The sequence below is a fragment of the Chrysemys picta genome, chromosome 10, assembly GCF_011386835.1.
Source record: "Chrysemys picta bellii isolate R12L10 chromosome 10, ASM1138683v2, whole genome shotgun sequence".
In the NCBI taxonomy this organism is placed as follows: Eukaryota; Metazoa; Chordata; order Testudines; family Emydidae; genus Chrysemys; species Chrysemys picta.
Window position 1 is genome coordinate 31,954,596 of NC_088800.1, and position 17,040 is coordinate 31,971,635.

A 17,040-nucleotide genomic window follows, 5' to 3' on the forward strand; every position below is an offset into this window, starting at 1 on the left:
AGGGGTAGGCTGGGGTAGGTGTGACCGTGCGGTGCTGCCGACTGGGAGAGCAGCCTGAGGCAGAAGCCTCCAGCTGGCATGATATTCCAGGCAGGACTGAATCTCCATTAGACGAAACTTAAAGAAGAGAATGACCTGGAGTCACTCCCATTTTTGTCCAGGCGCCCCCGACCGACCTCACCGAGGCCGGCCAGGAGCACCCATGTCTGCCCAGAAGCCCCCGATCAACCTAACTGAGGTCAGCCAGGAGCACCCAGGGGACGACGACGATGGCTAGCAGTCGTATTGTACCGTCTGCCATCCGCAAGGCAAGGCAAGGGGATGCTGCTGTGTAGCACTGCAGTACCGCATCTGCCAGCAGCACCCAAGAGACATATGGTGACAGTGAGCTGAGTGGGCTCCATGCTTGCCGTGGTATGTCGTCTGCATGGGTAACCCAGGAAAAAAAGCGAGAAATGATTTTTTGCCATTGCTTTTACAAAGGGAGGGGGTCCTGATGACATGTACCCAGAACCACCTGCGACAATGTCTTTGCCCCATCAGGCATTGGGAGCTCAACCCAGAATTCCAATGGGTGGCGGAGACTGCGGGAACTGTGGGATAGCTACCACAGTGCAATGCTCCAAAAGTTGACACTAGCCTCAGTACTGTGGACGCATTCCACCGAGTTAATGCGCTTAGTGAGGACACACACAAATCAACTGTATCAAATCGATTTCTAAAAAAATCAACTTCTATTAAAATCGACCTAATTTCATAGTGTAGACATACCCTCAGAGGTATGAGGGCACAAGTAAAGTTAGGAAACACTTTTAGAGTCAACAACCAAGACATTTTTAAAACATCACGGACAAGATTTTCAAAACTGAGTAGTGGCTTTGGGTACCCAACTTGAGATACCCTAACAGGACTTTATTTTCAGGGAGCAGGCGCTCAGCACTTCCTGAAAAATCAGGCCACTAAGTTGTCAAGTTGGGTTTGTTAAACTGTACCAACCGAAAATCCTCAGTAACTTTTAAAAATATTGGCCCACAACTTTAAAATGCCTTCCCTGTTTTTCCCCCCCAAACTTTAAAGAAAAATGCTATCACGAGAAGAGAGGTGACACATGGAACTTCAGGGGGACTGGAGGCTTAGCTAGGATGTATGTGTATGGAAAATTAGGTTTACAATGAGAGTCACCTTCAGCCATAGCTGCAGAGCACATACCACTGCTTCAAAAAGCCAATATTACTCAACCACATAGGCAAGTGTTTCCCAATCTTGGGACGCCGCTTGTGTAGGAAAAGCCCCTGGCGGGCCGGGATGGTTTGTTTACCTGCCGCGTCTGCAGGTTCGGCCTATCGCAGCTCCCACTGTCCGCGGTTCGCTGCTCCAGGCCAATGGGAGCTGCTGGAAGTGGCGGCCAGAACGTCCCTCGGCCCGCGCCACTTCCAGCAGCTCTCATTGGCTTGGAGCAGCGAACCACGGCCAGTGGGAGCCGCGATCGGCTGAACCTGCAGATGCGGCAGGTAAATAAACCAGCCCGGCCTGCCAGGGGCTTTCCCTTCACAAGCGACGTCCCAAGTTTGGGAAACACTGACATAGGATATTAGTTTCAGGCAATTTGATATTTGTATTATTGCTAACACTCCTATTTGGATCTTTCCAAATGGTACCAAGCGTAAGCAGCAATTTCAAGGGAGTAGAGACACATCACTAAACATTGCCTTTGCCCAACGTCTTCTATATCAGAGGTTATCTAGTTTGGATTTTTAAAGTGAATATAGTATTTAATTAGCAATTTTCTAATCTGCTGCGATTGTGAAATACTGATTAATCTAAATGATCACATAATTATAATGAAATCAGATGCACTGCTGATTGAATACAGGCACAATCTGAAGAAAGTGATAGCCTTTTTAAAAGATGTTGCTCTTGCAATAATAATGCAGAATTGGAAAACATTCTCAATGTTAATTTTAAAACTGGCTTTAATGTATAAATATAAATATGAACACATATTTCTTTAGAAAAACATAAGAAATAAGAATATTTTAGACAAATGATCCTATTAGTCCTTCTTCCTCGATAGTCTCATGCATGAGGGAAAACCAGTTTATTGCAGGATTTTTCACTAATAAGTGTTTTGTTTAGTTCATTTAGTTTTCATATAACTCAAACACCACAGCTCTTTCACCCCCTCCTGAAATTGCTGGTTTTTTTCCGGTCCTGGTAAAGGAAATTTGTTTCTTACAATGCAGTTTTGTAACTCGCAAGCCTTCAAAAATCATGAGACAGCCTCCCAAAAATCAGAAGATTAGCTTTAAAATCATGGGATTTAAAAGAAATAAGTGTGTATGTGTCAGGGTGGGGGGAAGTGGGTGGAATTGCCTTCTGGTTTTTGAAGCAGTAGAATTCACATTTCTAAGCTTTTCTCCTCCAATCATGAATGTTAGAAATTTACCCTCTCTTTTTAAAATGAAAGTTGAGATTTTTACTTGCTCACATGAATCAAGGAGTTAGGGCTTTAACAAACACACCAAATAATTCATAACATAAACATCAGAGTTGGCAGCACTGTAACGTCAATTTTCAGAGAAATTAATGTTTTGTACTTTAAAAATCAATATTACTCTTGTAATGGGGGGCAGGGGGAAGGTCACCCCGGCATACTGGCCTGGCATCACAGGTGAGCCCCTGCCTCAGTCCCACTTGTGGTATGAGCAAGTCCAAGCAGGCTTTTCTAGTATTAAAAAAGCACCTTCATCAGAGGGTCTGGTTCATTTAACAGAAAAGGACATGAAAACAAAAACAAAAGCTTCTGTCTGCTACTGTACCTGAAACTCTCCACCCCTGGGTGAATCACTCTTATATTCTGCCCCTCTAACCACAACACATGCAGGCTGAATTCCCTCCCTGGAGCTTGAACTTCTAATAGTCTTTAGCCAGACACCACTCTTCCCCTGACAGCAGGCAGCTCTCTGCTGAGCAAGCCCCTAGTAGCATCACACGAAGTCCCACACCCTATTTGTTCCCCTGAGCTGCTCTGGTCCCTGGCCTGGGAGCACTTTTACCTTGGGGACTGTTCTTCTCTCTCCCTCTCTCTCCTCCCCCACCCCAAGCCTCTGTTCCTAAGAAGGCATCACTAGGAGTAGCTTCCTACACAACTCCCCTGAAGAATCTCTCCCCTCAGAATCTTCATCAAGCTTGGCTTCCTGAGTCCTCAGAAGCTTTTGTTAGGCCCAGGTGTTCCTTACCTAATTAATTGCCACCTAACTTCTTAGGCAATTAACTATCCACTGGTGTCTCTGGGTTGGCTTATTCTCCTTAGCCTGTCTGCAGAGCCTGCAGCCCCTGCCTGACTTCAACTGTGGCCAGCCCCTGTGACAAGTCCACCTGGGTCTACATGTTAGAAACAAGTATTTCACTGGCAAACCTTTTCTTTAAAAATTACTTTGAGATCAAGTTTAACCTCTAAAGATTAACCTGAGAAGCAAAAATGATCAAACAGACTGATCAACTAAGCAGGTGTTTTGAAAACATAGGTGTAACGATGCAGTTCTGGCAGGACCCAACTGAGAGTGCCAATTCAGGACAAATTGCTTAAAACAGGGCAGTTACAGCCCTAGGCTGGGGTTTTTCCACCTCTAAGGCAAACCAAACCAGCCAGACAAAGAGGACTTTGGTCTCACCCCACTGGCTAACCACAAGTCACACAAGCAATTCCCTTAGACACTCCAGTTTTCCAGTATCACCACCAGTGTCACTTGTTATGAGGACAAATGGTTATGAAAACCAATACTCCATTAAAAGAAAAAAAGGTTCTCCTGATCCCAAAGGATCAAGCCCCAGACCTAGGTCAATATACAAATCAGATCTTACCCACAAATCACGCTGTTGCCAATCCTTTAGAATCTAAAATCTAAAGGTTTATTCATAAAAGGAAAAAGATATAGATGAGAGCTAGAATTGGTTAAATGGAATCAATTACATATAGTAATGGCAAAGTTCTTGGTTCAGGCTTGTAGCAGCGATGAAATAAACTGCAGGTTCAAAATCAAGTCTCTGGAGTACATCCACAGCTGGGATGGGTCATCAGTCCTTTGTGCAGAGCTTCCATTCATAGCAAAGTCCCTCCAGAGGTAAGAAGCAGGATGGAAGACAAGATGGAGATGAGGCATCAGCCTTTTATAGTCTTTTCCAGGTGTAAGAACACCTCTTTGTTCTTACTGTGGAAAATTACAGCAAAATGGAGTCTGGAGTCACATGGGCAAGTTCCTGCATACTTTGCTGAGTTATAAGGCATATCTGCCTTCTCTCCATGGGTCAATTGTATAGCTGATGGTCCTTAATGGGCCATCAAGCAGCTAGGCAAAGCTAACACCAACTTGTCTGGGACGTCTCCCAGAAGCATAGCATAAGTTTGAAATACAGACAGTATAGAGCCAATATTCATAACTTCAACTACAAAATTGATACACACATATAGACAGCATAATCCTAACCAGCAAACCATAACTTTGTCTTAGACACCTCATTTGACCCCCTTTATGCAAGATTTGGTGCCACTACAGGACTTTGGTTGCAACCATGTTCTATATGGTCCCAGTTCAAATCAATAACGTGACAATAGGTATGAGCTCAGAATTTTTAAAATTGAGATAGAAAGCATATAGCACTCAAAGAAACGTCCATGGATAGTAGTGCTAGTAAAGAACAACTATGCCATGTCTTGGTTCCAGGTTACACTGAACATTTCATTCTCCCTTCCCCAATCCCTATATTTTTACTCAGGCTGTGTGCAAGATGAGTAAATAAATTCCAGCTACCTAAATTTTCATGTTGATTTAACTGGATATGGTATTCCTCTCCGCTTCTATCCCTAAAATGCTGAAAGCATTATTGGCACTATGATGATGGTTGCCACATTCCAGCTAGAGGTGACTGAATTGAGATGAGCAAGAGAAAGCAATACCAGTTATAGATACATGAATAGTTGAGTTACAATGTCCATTCTAACCTCCCTTTTGAGTTGCTCATTAGTTATTGTCCTTTGGGGCTTACATATTATTGCATGCTTTGTCTTAACACAGGAGTTTTTAGTTTGTTTTTTGTTTGGTTGGGGGATTTTTGTTTTGTTTTCTGATTAACTTAGGTTAAAAAAAAAGGATATTTCCCATGTTGGCATTAGCAGTTTTGTACTTACTTTAAAAAATGCCTGAATTTCAAATTTAGCTTTTTTATAGATCTGATTGGAAAATTTTAGCTAAGTCATTTTTACACGATGACTGTTTAAAGTCAGCAGTTATATGCATGGTCATTAGACGTTTCCTGTTCATTTTTTGAAACATAGAACAGTTTATCACACTGCCAAAACCAACACAATTATAAGAACTCAACTAGCCAAATACCACTAGTTATTGGACTTACAAGAGATGCAGGTTATATCTCTCCATAGCAAGGAATTTACACAGCAAGTTAAGGATGGCTTAGAAGTTACTGAATACTAAGACCCAAAGAAAAGAGTTTTTAAGAGAGAAATATCTCTGGATTCTCTCCTCCAAATAAATCGCTGGTCATATCATTCAATATCAATAACTGAGGTTCCAAATCACACCACCACCTTCCTTATTTCTGAGTCTCTGACTTCTCATTTAGAGTTCCCTATGATCAGATGTAGGATCATTATCCTGATTTCAGTGGATTACAATGAACATTTTCCTTGATTATGTGAAATCACAGTTATCTGAATTCAAACTATTAAAGATGTACTGTATTAATTTTACTAATCTTTAATAGATTATGATTTGAATTAAGTCTCTAAAGAGGGTGTGCTTGTGTGTAAACAGCAAAATGACAATGCTTGGTCAAAAATGAAAGCAGACTGCTTAGTCTAATTACTTCATTAGTTATCTGAATATAACACACATTTTATTTAAAATTGTTTATCTAGAAAAACAAGATTGCCACTGGAAACAAGAAATCCCTTAGCTTTCTTCTTTCCACTGGCAATCTGCTAACAGCAGCAAATTACATTCAAATTACACATCAACTAGTATTAGTATTAATTGTAAACCAACCTTAGTTCACTTAATTGTGGGCATAATGAAGTATTACAATTAGCCATAATATATTATTTAAATAAGAAATATCCATATTATTTAGAGCAGGTGCCAATTACAGAAGGCAATAAAATATGCTGCAAAAATGTATTTCAACTAGAAATTCCATTTTAGCAATGCCAAAGGTCCCTGTTACTATAGTAAAATGCCTATTGATACAAGTGGGCACAGCTCCTTTCGGGGGGCCTGGGCCAAATTCTGCAACTCCACTGATTTCAAAGGGACTGTATGGGACACGGGAGAGGATTATTGTAGCCAGAATCACAGCCTTCTGAAGAATAGAGCCTATAATGCAGTATATAATATATAAATAAATTAGAGACATCATTAATGACGTTTCTCAACAATTCAGGCCTGGCATAAACTGGCACAATGTCGTTGGGTCCAAATTCAATGCCGACTCGCATCCCACGCTCAGTCATTCACAAGCACAAGTACTTAGCTACTCAAGTCAGGGGCTTTGTTTCATATCTAGTTAACAACCACCATTTCGTTGAGCTTTACTTTCCTGAAGGATATGGTAGAATGGACAGCTTGGTTTAGCATGGGATTGGGGAGCAAGGAATTCTAGGGTAAAACCCTGGCCCCGTTGATTTCACTTGGGTTTCTATTTCCAGCTCTGCCAACAACTCAATGCTTGGTCTTGGGCAAGACACAAATGATTGATTTTTAAAGGCCATGAACACCTAGACATTGACTTTAACGGGAGATGAAGATGCTCAGCACTTTTGAAAATCAGGCTCCTAGTGTCTCTGCACTAGTTTCCCTAGGGGGATAAGAATATTCACTGAGAAGACTTGCTTTAAACACAATGTGCAAAGTATTGTAGTTCATGCATTTGCTATAGTTCAGTTTAGTTTGTGGTAGAACAGTTGTCCCCACTGAGCTGAATCAGACGATGAAGTAACAGGCTGCTGTTATAAAGCAACATAGGCTAATCAATAAGAATTAACATTATATTGTAGAAAACTGACCCAGGAGTTGCCAAAATCCAAGTTTTCAGACATTTCATTGCTTGACATTTCTTACATCAGCCTTTACTATTAAAAGGTAAATGTAACAAATGTCAAGCGGTGAAAGGGTGTGAAAAAAACTTTGATAGATTTTAGGGTCCCCAACTTTAAAAGTGCTGAGTGTCCTCAATTCCCATTAACCTCCTTGCCAGATATACTCAGTGCTTAGTAATTTTTTCCCCTAAAATTGTTAAAGCCGTCCAATGAATGCTTTCTAACAACAATGCTTGGCACTGCTATAGTGGTTTTTATCTTCAAAGTACTTACAAGCATTAGCCAGCTCCTAATGACACACTCTAGTAACGCAAAGTAAGGAAAAGATTTTGATTAGAGCGAGGAAAAGTTGAAGGGAAGAAACTGCAAGCCGAAATGTGCTGGGAGTGTGCTCAAGTTTCAGCCACAGGCCCACAGTGATAGAACTTTTCTTGCTGTACATTAAGATAATTTCAGCACACTACAATTATGTGCCTAATTAAAATTAAGAAATTAGAACACAGTTAAAAGGAATAATATTTTGCTCACAGCTAATTTCATTAAAGTATTAATGAACAGGACTCATTTTATGGCTAGAGGGCAACTACTTTCTGCAAAGTACTTCCATGCTAGCTAATTTATTCATGCATGAAAAACAATCCAATGAGAAATGTGCGAGCCGGGAACTGCTGGTCCTAATTAAAATATTTAAAACACCATGTCTATTCTGTTCCATCTAGCCAAATACCTAAGCTAGGAGTCAGCATGATGCCAATTAACATGGAACAAGCAAACACACAACACCCACAGATTCTGATTAAAGTGCATATTATTGTACCATACGATATATTGTTCTACACATATATGTAAATGTTTAATTAACCCGTGTCTAAATCTGCAATATTCAGGAATCGATACTTTAATCCCTAAACAAGTGGCAATCTGACTGCATGGTGCATTCACTTTTATTTATCACAGTGCTTTATTAGGAAAAAAAATTGGAGCCATCCTGCAATCCACTTGTTAAAGTGTTTCTGAAGAAGGAGAAGGGGGGGCAGGAAAAAGATTTTTGTCTCCGTTCTTCAGACAGTGACAAGATTGCTAGTTGCCAAAGGCTTGTAAAAGGAACGCAGTGTTGGGTTAGCCTCAGGTAATACAATATTTTTTATTAATAATTGAAAGGAGAACCTTGGACTAAACCCATTTGTCAGTCTTGGACAGCAGCGACAAAAACAAAATAGAAATGCTTCCTTTATCAGCCAAAGAGTTGTTTGGAGCAGAAGAACTCAAGGGATGGCTCCCATTAGAGAACAACACTGAAAAGGCTCAGAGAGAAGTTGGAGACTTGCAAACTTAATAGAAAGCAGGATCAGGAAAAAAAAAACCTCTAAACTTTAGTTCACATACAGATGAGAAAAATCGGAGTTCAAGGAGACTTGAAAAAGCTGAGATTTTCCTCAGTTTGCACCAACACAGGTCTTTCTTTTTGAAAAGTTGCTTTTTTTTATTTCATCTTCAAGCAATTCATGAAAAATCTAGTTCCCTACAGAGGTTTTTCTGCATTCTTCCCCCACCAGTTTCATTACCAAGTGCAGCAGAGGAAGGAAATCGCCTGCCCCTTGTTTTTTGGCTGAGTGGGCAGGCTTTTTTCCACCCTCCTTAACTGAATACAGCTTATAATATGATGGCTGAAATGTCAAAATTAAAAGGACCTAAGACTTGCCAGAAATCCCACTGGAGCAAGTTTCATGAAAATTTCCCATTAACAAACCATGGAGATCAGTTAGCACTCTGTACTCATTCAAATTAACATGTGATCAAGCCTCACGCACTGGTCACGGAGAGGCAAGTTTGTAAGAGATGAGTGTGCTTTTTTTCTGGCTCCTTTAAATTCCTCTGTGTTCATTGCCCTGGACTCAGTCAATGCTTTTGGCACCTTCTTCACACTCATCTGATTCCAGAGAAGATACTGAAAGCTCTAATCCTCCTGAGAGCTGGGGGAAGCAGAGATATATGGCCAGAAGAAACAGACATAAAGAGCAAGGGAGCTCAGAGAGACAGACTGGGGGATTTGAAAGTCAGATGAAGGAGCTGAAAGACCTAGGACAGGGGAAACTTGAGTGGCTCTAAGGAGCTCCTAGGAAGAGGTATCGGCCAGGGGAAATAAAAGACACTGGCAAAGGGAGCGGAGAGACGAGTCTGGAGGGGAAGAGAACAAACGGAAGATCTGGGAGACAGCGCAGAAGAACAGAAACTTGCAGCAGAGGAAAGTGCAAATCTGCTGGAAGCAGACACACATATGCCAGGGGAGCCGGGGGACATGTGGAGGAGCTAAGAGATACAGATGAGGCTGTCAGCAGAACTCTAAGTAGGAAAACACTGATGGTTCTATTCAGAGAGATAGGGGCTAGGGGAGCTAGATAATGGAAGCTGAGCTGCTCAGTCAAAGAAGTTCAAAGACACAACCTGGTGACACCAAAAGAAGTTATTATTACTGAGGATAGTGACAATTCAGGGTCAAAGTTCAGGGCAACTGTACCTGTATTTCCCTCAAGAGCATTCACTCTAGGGTCTCAGCTGCTCAGCTATCACATCTCTTGGGCAGAGGACCCATGTCTCTCTCACCTCTTGACTGAGCTTTGTCAGGCTGCCTGCCTACACGGTGATATCTCCAGGAGGCCAGACTGCCACACAGGCCAGCATCTGCACTTTGCTTTCTCTTTTAAGGCTATAAAGACCTGGAATTGCCACCCGGTCACCAGTTACCACACAGCTCTTTATAAACAAGCACATTTATTCTTAAGGTGAAAGCATTATAGAGAAAACATAGAAAAACAATAAAGGTACCTATGTGCACACTAAAATCTTACCAGAACTCACTCATCAGTTTTATGGGGCCTCAGTAGACCAAAGCCCTTCCAACCCTTTTCAGGAAGGACTGGGGGTGGGCCCTTGGACAGCAGGTCCTATCTGTTTGCTGGATAAGAAAGAAGGCCCCGTCACACTCAGTGCTGGTAGGGTTTGGTTCTGATGTGCACCTAAGAGTTTGAATGTTTCTCTAAACCATTCAGAACTCATGTGTGCTCAAAGTGGAGTAGGAAATATGAATACAGACTTTCCAGTCAGACGAAAAGGAAATGACAGAACTCTTAATGGAGGAAGCCTAATAAAGATGGAGCAGAATAATATGCAGTAAAGTACTGAGAAAAAGAATTGTCTTATGGGACTAAACAGGGGAGATCCAAGTTCAATTTCTGGCTCCACCACAGAACAAGTCACTTAATATCTCTCTCTGCCTCAATTCTCCATCTATAAAGTGAGGGTTATAATACTTAATACTTCCTTACTTGATACCCTTTGACTGTCTTGTCAATTGAAACTGTGATCTTTTCAAGGTAGGGACTCTCTCACTACATTTGGATGGTACCCACCACAATTGGATCTCAATCCAGTTGATACAAATATTAACAATAATACATTTGGGGACACAATAGGAGGACATTAATAGGGGAGGTCGAAGTCTTTTGTGAAGATTTCACCATAAGTTAAGAATAGCCTTTTTCACAGCAGTTTTGCATTTCCATTTCCAAATATAGTGTCCTACCAAAATAGAAATTAATGGGCAAAATAATTAAACTTTACTGAACCATATCATATTGGGGATTTTCCTGTTTCTTCTATGACAGTTCACCCATCATTAAGCCAGACTGGACTTCAATTTTAAATGTTCAACAGGACTTAAATATCAATATTCTGAACCGATATGAAGTATTGATTTCAATCTTCCTCTAAACTTGTGTTGCAAGAGGAACTTACAATTAAAGCTGGGCAAAACTTTTGTCCAGTTAAAAATGCAGCTTCAGGTAGACCAAAACATTTCACAAATTTGTGTCGATTTTGACAAATTGTTTTGGTCGGAAAAAAACTAAAAGAATTCCCAAAAAGTCAAAATGTTTCACTTCAACATGTTTTGGACTTTTCAATTAGAAATTATTTTCTGTTTTAAAACTACATTTGAATCTCATTTTAAAACATTTTTGAAAGGGAAAAAAAATCTCAAAAATCAAAATGAAATGTTTTGTTTCAGGTCAACAAAACATTTTATTCAACCCAAAACGAATTTTTTTCAACATTTTGATTTGCCAAAAATTTATAAACATTTTGTTTTTGAGACGATGCAAAAAATTTTCCCCCAGTTTTTCAGAATTTCCAGCAAACTGAAAAATCCATTATTTACACAGCTCTACTTACAATGTCTGTAGTCAGAAAAATATATGGGGAAGCACAAGAGGAGGACAGGTACAAGTAGCTACTTCTCTCTCCCCCCAATATATCCTGATTTATTACATGGTTTACCTCTCGCCATACTAACCAGATTAGCAACCTGTTGCAAGAAACACAATTCTGCTTAGTTAATATTTTCCGGAAGCAAATTTCTATAAAACCCTGTAAGGTCTTCACCCCTCTGCACATGCAAACTTAAAGTTACACAAGTTAGACACTGGTCTATTCTATCAATATACTCAGTGAGCCAGATTCTGCATTCCACTCAAACCTCTTTCCCCTGCTCCAGTTGCACAAATGAGTCATATGGTCCCAGGATGACCTGAGAATTGAGAGAGATAAAAAGATGACTTAAAGCCACCTTAGTTTCCCCCCATATTCCCACATCCCATTCCTGCATTGACCAGAGCTTCGGAGAAATGGAGAATCTGGCCTGGTACATTTTTTTAGGAACAAAGTATAATCCTTTCCAGCAAATGTCATTATTATATGTTCATTTGCCAGGTGATGCTGTCTTCTACATTGGGTATTTTTAGTGTTAAATTGGTGGGGAAATGAAGAGGTTTCCAAGTTATTTATCCTCCTGTCTGTGAGCGCTCATTCCTCTAGTATGGCAAATTGGGGTTTATCACAGGCTAACGGGGGGAGGGAGATTCTTTCACTGGTTGGTAAAACATTTGGGATTCCTCAAAATTTAAGATAAAATTATTCCTTAAATTATTCTGCTGCCTGTTCCTTTATACTTCAATGGAACTACTTAAAAATATCTTGTGCCCCACAGTGATTATTGAGGGGCACATCCTGCAAACTGCCCTGCACTGGTACAGGGGACCACCCACCCATTCAGAGCAGCTTGCAAGATCAGGACCTAACAGGTCTTTTGCTTGTTTGTTCTCCTCTATGATCCCCTTTGTTTATTGTTTTGTCCATTTATCTCTGATGAAGGATGGATAGAAGGGAAAGCATGGATGGATCAGACATAAAAACTCAGGACAATCTTTAATTCATCTTCATCAATCTCTGAAAGCCACTAACACTAATTACTATGGGACAGAGATATCTGAACTTCTCAAAGACGACTTGTACTAATCCACAGCTTGAGCATCCTCCCTGCAAGCAGCACAGCTCACAAAGGGCTGTTTCTCTCTGTGGAACTCTCAATGAGCCAATGGGAGTTCTGCCCATCAGCCACAGGATAGGAAAAAGGGCAAAGACTTCTACTTTACGACTTTGAGTGGAACTTGAGCGGCATCCTCAGGTCCTCTGCATGAGGGTGAATTTTACCCAAAGAAATTATGGGATCATCAAAAAGGGAACAAACAGACAAAATCCTCTTAAGAAAAGGTCTCTTCAGACTGTTATTTTTTGTTTGATAATTTAAATGGCATTGCAAAACAGAACCTGCATGAGAGGCCTGAATTTCTGCATTGAGGGAGAAGACAGAGATTTAGCTCTTGTTCTAAATAAGCATCTTGGGTAAATTTCAACATTTTCATGCACCAAAAGAGCAAAAGAGCAGACTTCAAAGAAGAAGCCACATTTTTATGCATCTTTAGCCAGACAAACATTAGTCCTTCCCCATAACTGAAGCAGCTATTTTAAAGAATGTTAACTGACTGCTTTCTAAATATGCAGATATTCTGTTGTCAGACGTCCACAAAGTAATGAACAGCTTCTTAATATTTAATAAACCTTGTATGCTGTCCCCAGGCAGGGAGCACAGACTGTTGATAGCCAGCTACTAAATGGCCATTAAAATACAGAATGTCTCTTTAAAATGTGCTTAACAAACAGGTTATATCACCTACCATGGAATGTGAGTTATGTCAGCTGTAAAAGTGGAATACTCCCCTCCCTAAGAAAAGCTGGATACACAGCAAGAGAAGTTAGCATGTCCAGCACTCAATCCAAAGCCTAAAATAAAACCTCTGCCCTGTGACAGATGCTTTTCCCTAGTGCTGTTAGAACTATATAATATGTCGCGTGGTAATGGGAGAGCGGTCCACAGGACTCATTGTAGTCAAAGGAGGCTATAGAGAAGTCGTTTATAATGCGACTTCATGGGAACCTTGTTTGTTGTCTCTTGTGTACAATGAAAGTCCTAATATATTGCAATAATGATGTTCACTAATTGGATTTAGAAGCCATTAATACAGAACAATAATATTTGTGCACTTTGGTACTGGATTTTTATCTCATAAAAGCAAAAATTAATGCTAATGCGATCAGATGGAAATAGGAAAATCTTTAATGTAATTAGGGCCAGATAGTGCCTTTCCTGTGCTGGCACACCAGGAGTCTGAGAGGACATAGGGCCTCTATCCCTCCATGCATTCAGGAGAGCAGGATCTCTAACCTAGATTTCCTAGAGAAAGAAGAATTTTGGGAAGGGTGATTGGACATCACACCTGCCTATACACTTTCATGACCAAGAAGTATTGGTCTGTCAGCTAGGAGCTATGCCCATCTGACTAGTGTGTCTACTAGCTGCAGCATCATTGACTAGACAGCAAAAGGCACCATTGTGACACACAAGCATCTTTAAAATACACTTACTTCCAATCTGGGACCTGCTGCTCTCCAGAACTGTTATGATGTGACCTGAACAGAACTCTTCTAGGCTGGTCACTTGCGTCGATCTTGTCCCTTGCATGCAGCTCACCTTGGTTGGCACAAATCTGCCACTGAAATAAAAGAGAAATGGTGCAACATAAAAGCATTAACATTCATAAACTTTCCATTTAATTTCTATGGATAAAAAAATTGTGCACCAGAAATTAATATGGAGGGTCAAATTAGTTCAGCTGAACTCCAAGTCAGCTGGCAGAAGAATTTGGCCCAATGTTTATTGGAAATGTATAGATATGAACACAATAGACAATGTGTTTTTAATTGAAAATCGTGCAATAGTCTTTAAAACTAGTCTTAACTAGCTCTTTATAAGAACTTTATGGGTTGAAATGTGGCTTTTTTAAGCTATACTTCTTGATGTCTAATTGGATTAATGCCTGAAGAAAAGGAACAAATGTGATTAGAGATGAGTGAATAGTCTTTTAAAATCAGGATCCTCTTTGAAACTTAAAAACAAACTGGATCCAAAAAGCTCAGATTGGTTCTTGTAATGCCGGGGAGCCTCCATAGAGTTAACGATTTAAAAGTTACACCATCAAAAAACATACCAAAACATGTCCCTCCTGGAATATGAGTGATACAATGGGAATGTGTAATGGCTACATATGATTTTAGTCAGATATTTCTTCAGATGAATAATCCATTTTTCTCCTTCTCTGCAGTGGCCTGAGTCATCCTTTAACTCCATTAAACATAGTAGAAATGGAAGAATGGAAAGGCCTGTACTTCCATAAGCATTTGAGAATCAAAGAAACTATCACAGGGAAAAATACCTTTTAAGAAGGCCCATTATATAGAGTAACTAAAACTAGATGCAGTATTTGTCATCAAAGAGCTACCTTGGTGTGTTGCTGATGAGAATTTTACATGCTTGATTGTTCTACTGAAAAGCCATAGAAAGCCTGAATGGTGTTGTCTGCTCTAGATTCTAGAAGGTCCCTTGTTGCAGCAGCTACTCATAATGGAGATATAGCCAAAGGGTCAAGCTTTTATACTAGGAAGGGGTGTGACACATCTGATTTTAGTCCTGTGGTCTTCTGGGAAATGTAGTTTAGCACGTAGGTGGCCATTTTTTCCTGGTCTGTGTGTTTCTAATTGGTTAAATTAAAGAATGTGAGTTTAAGAATTATTATTTTTTAAAGTTTAAATAGGGCTGATGAGTAAATATTGGTAAAGGGTTGTTTGTTTTTGGTAAGTGAAGAAGCAGCTTTTAATTCTTCTAAGTGAGAGGTTATGAACGATAATCTCATTTTATAAAGTAATTTGAGCTGGATAAATCAGGACCGAGGGTCTTTTAGACACTGCTGGAAGGAACATGGAGTCATTTGCAGTGAAGTTCGTAGTGAAAGCATTTAATTGGGTTGCAGTTGGTTATGTTTATATTTTGCTAAATGTCTTGTTTTAATCATTTTAAAATAAAGAGCTTTTTGTCTTTCTGAGATATATCTTCCCCTCCTAGTGTACTGCAAGTCTGTCTGCCTACAAAATGAAACTTCACAATAACAAAAAGCACATAGATTGGCAGATGCCTTTTCTAGCATTTTCAACTAGATATGCTACATAGAAGCATTTTTTTTCCAGCTAGGCAAACCCTATGAACAGACTAATTTTTGCACAATCTCTGGAGTAATGTACCTGCTCAGATTGCTTCGGGGAATTAGAAGAACCATTTGTGCAGTCAGGTGTCATTCAGCATGAGTAAATGTATCAGAATCTGGCCCTTAACTGCTAGGCCACCCAGCAATAGAAAAGAATAACTGACTTGGTGGCTTGGGAGTAATGTACTGCGCAGTTATGCAGTAAACACAGGTTTGTTTGGCAGTCTAGCATTCCCAGGGGTACAAAGCTCTTCAACATTCACATTCAGTCCTTGAGTGGGAAAAGATCATCTTCCATTGTTCAAGAGTAGCCCATCTGGCTAATTGAGTAGCACTGACTGTCTCCAAAGGCCATCCCTTATCCCTTTTGTAAAGACAGTTATACCCTTTTGTCATATAGTAAGGCTGGTAGTGGCATGTTATGGAGGAGAATAGATTACACCTTTCAGCACTGGAAAATAAACACTGAACATACATCAAAATATTTTCTTTGTAAATCAGAAACTTTGACACCTCAAATCTTGAGCTGGGAATTTAAAAGACTTCCAGTCTGAGCAGATAGTATAATTAAAATAAATAAGCAAAGACTGTGTGTAGAATGAAACTTAAAGCATTGGAGATGAAGGTAGACTAATATGATTATGACTAATTTTAAAAGATTGGATGCTGTACCCACATCAACTTTTTGAATATTTTTTGGCTTAATAGTGATTTCCAAGTTTTTCCAAGGTATATTCATATGTAAATTCCTGGCACTAGTTACATCTTTGTTTTATAGTTATTTTTTGTTCTAGCATATTGTAGCTAAAAAAAAATTTTTTTCACATACACAAAAACTGGTCCAGTTAGCTTTGAAACTGTCTTTCCTAATGATGGAGTTCCATGACACTATGCTTATACCCATAGCTATCTCAATACGTATGGATACAGTTAGGCAGCATCTAAGAAGGGTCTTTAAGGCAAAGAAAATGAACCCTAAACACCCAGAACTGAATAATGAATGAAAAGTTTTGAAGCTCCCATGCAAACAGAATCTTGACTAAAGCTGCCAGTGGTGCAGCATACAGGAGCTGTCATTTAAAGGCCCTATATAGCACGCATTACACAGGAAAACCCCTCCTGAAGTCATGTTGCTTAAGTCAATGGGCGTTTTCCTGAGTAAGGAGCACTGAATATGGCCCTAACGAGGCAGAGAGTTATTATTCGGAAGGATCAGGGGCATGTCATGAAAAGATGGAAATGCTGTGTACTGCAGCCAGCAGCTTGTGGTGCAAATGAGAGGTGAGGTTATCAAGCAAGTTGCTTTGGTTTCACTAGTCCAAATAAAACTCCATCAAGGAAAAGCCACAAGTAGTTGAGAGAAAGTAGATGGGCTCATGTGAAAGAGCTGAAAAGGGCAAGGAGAAAAATATTGTCTTCTTTGCCTGAGGCTGAGGG

General features: G+C 40.1%; 1 long non-coding RNA gene across 1 annotated transcript in view; it reads right to left on the minus strand.

Annotated features, from left to right (window-relative positions):
* Nucleotides 1-14,959, minus strand: part of LOC135973947 (uncharacterized) — a 180,502-nt gene extending 165,543 nt beyond the window's left edge. The window contains exons 1-2 of the long non-coding RNA XR_010591052.1: nt 14,845-14,959; nt 13,931-14,058 (exon numbers count right to left, since the gene is read on the minus strand). This is a non-coding gene — a long non-coding RNA (uncharacterized LOC135973947). The remainder of the gene's footprint in view (nt 1-13,930; nt 14,059-14,844) is intronic.
* Nucleotides 14,960-17,040: the final 2,081 nt, after the last annotated feature.